We start from the raw sequence: 8,730 nt of genomic DNA, 5'->3' as shown, positions 1-8,730 counted from the left end.
CAGTCTGGGGGATGGTAATGAGACTCAGTAACATAACTCATGCAAATTATTATTGTGACAAAGGAAAAGTGTGAACGAAATAAGCACGACAACTGAAATCTACCGTCAAACTCTAGGTTTATTTATAAACACACGGTAATGGGGGAGCAGGAAAAGGGGCTGAGCTGGACCCAAGGAAAGAAACAATAAGTATTCAAAAACACCCCTAAGCTAGACTAGCCTACTTTAACAACAGCTAACTAACTAACCAAAAATACAGTGGGTGGTCCGCCCAGTTCTAACTAGTGTATTTAACAAAGTTCACCTACGGGTGAGTGTATGCCCATAGGCGACTTGTCTTGGTTTCCCCTTTTCCACCAGCAATCAAACACAAACACCATAACCAAAAACAATACTCACAGGTGATGACAAAGTGCTATGAGGTGCTTAAACAAAAGAGAGGTTACGACACAAAGCGAGAGTGAAACACAGAGACCTACAGACATGGCATTTACAGAGAGAGTTGGGCTGGGCTGGGCTGAGCTCCAGAACAAACAAATGATGGGGTTTTTAAACCATGGGGAAAGAACTGTGATAGGTTTAGGAAATATGAGGAGGTGTGTCTTCTGATTGATTGGGGAGTGATGATTTTCACCTGTGAGGGGAGAAGGAGAGAAAAGAAACACACACACAGGATACACACACACACACACAGGATAACTGTATCCGTAACACTCCCACCTAGTTAAGCTGCAGCTGGCCCAGAACAGAGCGGCACGTTTTGCTCTTCATTGTAATCAGAGGGCTGATATGCTGCCAGTCTCTCTTGGTTAAGAGTTGAGGAGAGACTGACTGCATCACTTCTTTTTATACGAAACATTCATGTGTTGATAATCAACTTACACACAGCTCTGACACACACACTTATCACACCAGACATGCCACCAGGGGTCTTTTCATAGTCCCCAAATCCAGATCAAATTCAAGAAAACATACAGTATTATATAGAGCCCTTATTGCATGGAACTTCCTTCCATCTCAAATAAACAGCAAACCTGGTTTAAAAAAACAGATAAAGCAACACTTTGCGGCATAACGCCTCTCACCTATTTGACCTATATAGTTTGTGTCTATGCATTGATATGTAGGCTAGGTGTGCCTTCTTAAAAATGTATGTAGTTCTGTCCTTGAGCTGTTCTTGTCTAATGATGTTCTGTATTATGTCATTCTGTGTTATGTTTCATGTTTTGTGTTGAACCCCAGGAAGAGTAGCTGCTGCTTTTGCAACATCTAATGGGGATCCTAATAAAATACCAAACACCAAATGTGTCAACACATACATTAACTGATTCTTGTGTAAATTTGCAAATGATAAAACACATCATTTGAATGGAGTTAATGGTTTAAAGTTTCTACCTGCTGACATACTTGTTGTTGGTCCCAGATCTGCGAATTAACATGAAGTTGTTTCCCCTCTAAACTTTGCAGTGGACGAGCTGTTCAGAGAAGCCAACGTGAAGTCTAATGGCAACGTGCACTACGAGGAGTTCACCAGGATGGTGACACTACCGTCAGTGGATTACTGAGGGACAGGAGGAGATGACGTCCTTTATGACAGGGAAGCATGGTCATGGAAGGGACCTGGTTATGCATGCACTGAGCATTACCCAAACACCTGCATGCACTTAATTTATTGATCATCTAGGTTTGTGTCTATTGTACGCTACTTTCTATCATTTATACAAGTGCATTTGATGAATTAAATGATGCCTTTTTTATTTTAATTGGGGGGTTTTATTTGACTTGCTGCAGGAAGAGTATCTGCTGCATGCGCAATATGTAATGGACATTAAAATAAACAAAATCAACTAAAATATCCCTTTCGATTTTAAGTTCAACAAACAGTTTAAAACTCATGTTCAAGGTGTAGGATTTAATAAATGTAGTTTACATGATGCAGTCATCCAAGCTCTCAGCCAAACCATTGAACTAAAAAGTTGTGCATGTTTGTTCCTCCCACAATATTCTTTACAATAACAATTTAAGTCTATTTATATCTCATAATAACCAAATTATTCAACATCATTAGTAGGAATATATATATTTTTAAATACTAGATATGTAGGAAGGATTTGAATTCTTTGCACACACACTGGGCATTTTGTCAAGTGTGCAACTGCAGCCTGCAATTCGAGGGGCATTATTTGTGCACAACATGCATTTTGGGCGTAAATTACGCATGTCAAAGGAATTCTCTGCCTAAGGTATTGTCAGTAAGCATATATTATTTTTCCAAGAACGTAATGCCATTTAATTTAGTCATCCAATATCGCTAATCCATTAATAATGAGTGCAGGAGGGCAGGAAGAATATGTGGAGAATATACATGGAACTGACAAAATGAAGGAAACACTTGAGTAAATGAGGGATACCAAAGTATATTGAAAGCAGGTGCTTCCACACAGGTGTGGTTCCTGAGCAATTAAAACATCCCATCATGCTTAGGGTCACGTATAAAATTGCCCAGTTGTCCGTTATTTTGGCTACCAAGCTCAAAGAGATCTCTGTGACATTGAAAGAGGTGTCTCAAAGGAACACAGCATGTTTATAAAAACAGAGAATGTGTGTCACTAGATCTCAACCCAGTGGAACACTAATGGAGGTTCTGGAGCGATGCCAGAGACTGCGTTTTTCACCACCATCAACAAAACACCAATATGGAATTTCTCGTGGAAGAATGGTGTTGCATCCCTCCAATAGAGTTCCAGACTAGTAGAATCTGCCAAGACACATTGAAGCTGTTCTGGCGGGGCACGTGGCGGCCCAATGCCCTATTAAAACACTTGTTGGTGTTTCCTTTATTTTGGCAGTTGCCTGTACATCTTAATTTCATCATGACCCAGCACCCAGTGTTTCTCAAACTCGGTCCTGGGGGACTCCAAGGGATGCACGTTTTGGTTTTTGTCCAAGCACTACACAGCTGATTTAAAAAACTCTAGCTTGATGATGAGTTGATTATTTCAATCTGTTGTGCTAGGGGGAAAATCCTAGCTTGATGATGAGTTGATTATTTCAATCTGTTGTGCTAGGGAAAAACCCTAGCTTGATGATGAGTTGATTATTTCAATCTGTTGTGCTAGGGGGAAAATCCTAGCTTGATGATGAGTTGATTATTTCAATCTGTTGTGCTAGGGGGAAAATCCTAGCTTGATGATGAGGTGATTATTTGAATCTGTTGTGCTAGGGAAAAAACCCTAGCTTGATGATGAGTTGATTATTTCAATCTGTTGTTCTAGGGAAAAAACCATAGCTTGATGATGAGTTGATTATTTGAATCTGTTGTTCTAGGGAAAAAACATAGCTTGATGATGAGTTGATTATTAGAATCTGCTGTGCTCGGGAAAAAAACCTAAATGTTGTCCCGAGGACCGAGTTAGGGAAACGCTTCACCACACCTCTACCAAACATAATAGTTATTTTGATTTAACCAAGTAAGACTCATTAAGGTTAGAAACCTCTTGCCAGGGTGACCTGGCAAGACGGCAAAACAGGGATATAGCAGCGTGTACATAACATGTTTCAAAAAATACAAATACATAAAAAATATTAAACTGTAGCTATCAAAAACATTGTCTTAAAAACAGGGAAGGACACTTAACTCCCCAAACTTGAATATCTTTTGAAGCATGTTCCAGAATGAAGGGGAATTCTGGGGGAAAAATCTTGTTTCCCCATATCAGTTCTAGACTTAGGAACAGACAAGGACGGCAGCGACTGACCGAAGACTGTACTGAGTGACTGACCTGGTCAGGAAGGAACAGAGACACAAAAGGGGCTGCCTTATCAATGCTTTCTATTTACACAAAAGTGCACCAGTGTGTTTGCACCATGGAGAGAGAGGTCCATTGCACCAGGCCATCCAAATCACAGTGATGGGTGAGAGAAGAATCTGGCATTGGTGATACATCTTAAAAGCACCATGATACACTGTGTCCAGAGTTAAGGTACTTGCTAAAGCCTGCATATAGGCACTATAATCCAGCACCGATAATAAAGTGCTTTGAACAAGATCCTTTCTGACTAACATTGAAAAACAAGTTTTGTTCCTAAAAGAAAAACCCAATTTCAACTTCAGTTCTCTGGTGAAGTTATCAATGTGCTGTTTAAAATTCAGCTTTTCTTCTAACCAATTCCCAAGATACTTATAGGTGACCTTGTCAGTTTCCTGACTTTTTAGAGTTGAGATGTGCAAGTGACTCCATGTGTCTACTTTCAGAGAAAACCATAAATGTATCTTTCCTTGCATTAAGCACAAGTTTAAATTCAAACAGCATCAAAGGCCAACTGTAAATCCCGAAAAGCCTTCAAGATGTACTAGAATAAATCATTCTGTCATCAGCATACAGTCTTCGCTGTATCATTTATATGCATTGTAAAAGAGGATCAGACCTAAAATTGAACCCTGGGGAAATGAGCCTCTGAAGCTCAGATGTATTACCCTCTGTGGGACACACTGCATTCTGTCAGAAAGGTCGTTTTGGAACCAATCCAATGCTTCAACACTTAAACCAACCTTTTTTGGCAGGGATTGGTCAACAAAGGCCTTTGATAAGCCAATAAAAAAATGAAACACAGTGATGTTTCTTGTCCTGAGCATCTAGGATATCACCTACAACCTTAGTTACAGCAGTAATTATACTCTGCTTGGCTTTAAAACCCAACTGGAATGTAGATCAAATTAGATATTATACAGAGTCTTTCAATTGTGAGTTCAACCAGGTTTTCCAAAGATGTTTCCAGTGCAGACAGTTTACAAACGGGACTAAAGTTACCCAACGTTATCTAATTGACGCGAACAACACATTGCCTGAATATATCAATCGACCAAGATGTATAAGGGTGACGTATGCTGCTTTCCAGACTTTTGGCATCGTATCACTCGCCAATGAAAGATTGAATATATCCGTGAGAAGGACAGCAAAGATCTATGCACCAATTTGGGGAAAATAAACGTAACATTGGTCCGGGCCGGCCGATTTCTTAATATTAATAGATTTGAGTGTCTTTACGATTTCTGAAAGTGTAATCTCGGTAAAATGAAGTAGACAACCTTAGGCCGGCTTCCGGAGTTGGCAACCCTCTCAAACTCTATATGAACGAAGAAAATGCACATGCAAATATGCGTATCTTTATTTATAAAGTACTGTCTACTTGCAATCCATTATATCGTCGCAGTTACAGCACATCTTGTGCGGCCTTGCGCATTAAGTAATCTCCAATAACGCATTGAATATCTTCATTCGACCTATTCTCGACATCTAATGAGTTTTAGTAATTTATATCTAGCAAATTGACCCACGCAACATATTGTCTGAATATATCAATCGACCAAGATGCTTAATTTATATTCGCTTTATTTCACATACATTGCAATGACCCTTTTACATTCAGCCATATATTCAGATACCACAACAGAAGCACCGATAACATATAAGATCACATTTATTTCCATTTTCATGTACCAAAAATGTGTGCATTGGCTCTGAATGGCAATGTGTGAGCTTGAATGGAAGAGAAGAAACATCTCAACATTTCAACAAAGGGCATACTATCCACAGGGAATATGGACTTCGGTGTACTCTAAATGTGTGACTCTTTTATCTTAAAATCAACATGTAATCATTGCGCGTAAAGTTGACCAAGTACATGTCCTGCCCATTCCAGTGCGTGTCAGGGACGCACACAAAATTCTGTAAATACTGCTTCTCACTCCGTTGGTCTACTCTGCGCAATTGGTGCCCCGTGGGTAATGACAACATTGGGAACTCAAGAACTCTGTCATTTATAGTTCCAAAATGCATGCTTAATTGATTACAACCAGTCGTTTCATAGAGTAAGTGAATTATGTCTGGTGGATGCACTGTGAATCTTCAGGTGCCATTCCGGGTAGACCCGGTATTGCGGGAAGATCCGGTCTGTCAATAAAGGATAGTCGACATTGTGTGGTGTCTAGAACATTCAAGGGAATAACCCCTTGGTTGTCGTCGTGTGTTACACGTGTGTTGCACGTCCCCGTAAACGTACGTATTGTACAGGCTTTGGAGATGGCTGGTGAGGAAATTCTCCAAAACAAATCCTTCAGCATCTTTCTGAATTCTCGTCGCATGAGACAATACAGAACTGGGTTCAAGCAGCTATTGGCATGCGCGAGGCACACAGTCACCGGGAAAACATAGGTGTGGACCAAATAGTAGGATTTATCCCAATTGACAGCGTTAAATTTCACCAATACACCCCAGAATGTGATGGCGTGATTTGGCATCCAGCAAAGAAAGAAGGAGAGGACGACGATGGTGACAGATTTGGTCACCCTCGACCTCCTTTTGGGGTGGTTGTTGTTCATGCTCCTCAGACGGATAAACCGTAAGAGCATCAGATAACAGACGGACACTATCAGCATGGGTATGACGAAGGCTATGATGATTTTTTGGAGATGATAGAGCGCGAGCCAGTCATGTCCCTCAGGGAACCTGATGAGGCAGAGCTTCTCCCCGGCCACTACGGTCACTGAGGAGAAAATGGTAGTGGGTGCTGTGGCAATGGTTGCGGAGACCCACAGCACCGCGCACACCAATTTCACCGAACACGACCTTCTGTCTCGACCGGTTCTTCAGAGCCGAGGCGACAGACCAGGCATCTGGTCACACTCATAGCAGTCAGAAAGAACACGCTAGCGTACATGTTCATAACTGTTACGGAAAGGATGATTTTACACATGGCGTCTCCAAACGCCAGCTGAAGTCCAGTGCGGTGTCCACGCCCAGAACGGCAGAGTCAACACAAACCGGAAGTCCGTCACTGCCAAGTTGATGATGAAAAAGTTAATACTGATTTCTTCCGGCCCTGTTTTAACCTCATTAGGAAAAAGACTAACAAGTTCCCATTAACCCTACCGCGCACAATGGAGTAAACAACGGAGATGATTATCCTTAGAATCGGAGTGCCGTCCGCGGTCACGTCAATATCCTCCAGACTGCCGAATTTTTCATCGTCCATTAAAGTCCTGTTCAATGCCAAAATCCCACTGTGGTTGAGTAGCTCGCCCATCCTCACAGATAAGAAGAATGCAACACCGGTGTTTCTACTAGCATCAGGTCGCTTCTCGATGGCCTATCACAGAATAGTCCTCGCGCTCCATACAACTGAGTGCTTATTTTAGCTGTTCATTTTATGTAATTGAAGCTTGTATGATAAAGGTTATCGTGTCTACAGTCCTTTATAACGCCGCAATCAATGTGAAACTTTGCATCTTGACTGGAGTCTTATACAGGTGCGTAGTCGTCCGTGTTCACAGCGCCTGCCCCTGCATCGCGTGGATTGGTCGATTGAGACATGATGGACCTTTCTGTGATGGACCTTTCTGTGATGGACCTTTGTGAATAAACTGCTGATAGGTCTCGACAAAATATGCATTTTCAGATACCAAAATAAAATAAGTTACACTATATGTATAAAAGAATGTGACACCCCTTCAAATGAGTGGATCCAGCTATTTCAGCCATACCCTTTGCTGACAGGTGTATAAAACTGAGCACACCGCCATGCAATCTCCATAGACAAACATTGGCAGTAGAATGGCCTTACTGAAGAGCTCAGTGAATTTCAATGTGGATGCCATCTTTCCAACAAGTCAGGTCGTCAAATTTGGAAATGTCTAAGAGCATTACCGGCTCAGCTGGGAAGTGGTAGGCCACACAAGCTCACAGAACAGCACCGCCGAATGCTGAAGCGCATAAAAATCGTCTGGCCTTGGTTGCAACACTCAATACCGAGTTCCAAACTGGCTCTGGAAGCAACATCAGCACAAGAACTGAGCTTCATGAAATGGGTGTCCATGGCAGAGCAGACACACAAGTCTAAAATCACCATGCGCAATGCCAAGAGTCAGCTGGAGGGTATAAAGCTCGCAGACATTGGACTCTGGAGCAGTGGAAACACGTTCTCTGGAGTGATGAATCACGCTTCACCATCTGGCAGTCGGACAGACTAATCTGGGTTTGGTGGATGCGAGGAGAATGCTACCTGTCCCAATGCATAGTGCCAACTGTAAAGTCTGGTGGAAGAGGAATAATGGTCTGGGCTGTTTTTCATGGTTCAGGCTCGGCCTCTTAGTTCCAGTGAAGGGAAAACTTAATGCTACAGAAAACAGTGACATTCTAGACAATTCTGTTCTTCCAACTTTGTGGCAACAGTTTGGGAACGGCCCTTTCCTGTTCCAGCATGACAATTCCCCCATGCACAAAGCGAGGTCCATACAGAAATGGTTTGTTGATCGGTGTGGAAGAACTTGACTGGCCTGCACAGAGCCCTGACCTTAACCACATTGAACACCTTTGGTATGAATTGGAACGCTGACTATGAGGAATCTCTAATCGCCCAACCTCACTTATGCTCTTGTGGCTGAATGGAAGCAAGTCCCTGCAGCAATGTTCCAACATCTAGTGGAAAGCCTTCCCAGAAGAGTGGATGCTGTTATAGAAGCAAAGGGGGACCAACTCCATATCAATGCTCCATATCAACGATGTTTGATGAGCAGGTGTCCACATAGAGTCCTTGGTAGTTACAGTCTTGTTCCATGGCTGCAACTCCAGTAAGGACTTGGGAGAGGCGAAAGTCGAGAGCTGTGCGTCCCCTAAAACACGACCCAGCCAAGCCGCACTGCTTCTTGACACCATGCCCGCTTGACCCGGA

The 8,730-nt window shown here is 42.3% G+C and overlaps 1 pseudogene; it reads right to left on the bottom strand.

The window, feature by feature from the left end:
* Nucleotides 1-5,391: 5,391 nt before the first annotated feature.
* Nucleotides 5,392-7,086, bottom strand: LOC135537711 (relaxin-3 receptor 1-like; annotated as a pseudogene).
* Nucleotides 7,087-8,730: the final 1,644 nt, after the last annotated feature.

The sequence above is a fragment of the Oncorhynchus masou genome, unplaced genomic scaffold (assembly GCF_036934945.1).
Source record: "Oncorhynchus masou masou isolate Uvic2021 unplaced genomic scaffold, UVic_Omas_1.1 unplaced_scaffold_824, whole genome shotgun sequence".
NCBI lineage: Eukaryota > Metazoa > Chordata > Actinopteri > Salmoniformes > Salmonidae > Oncorhynchus > Oncorhynchus masou.
This window is presented reverse-complemented; position numbering and strand designations above follow the sequence as displayed.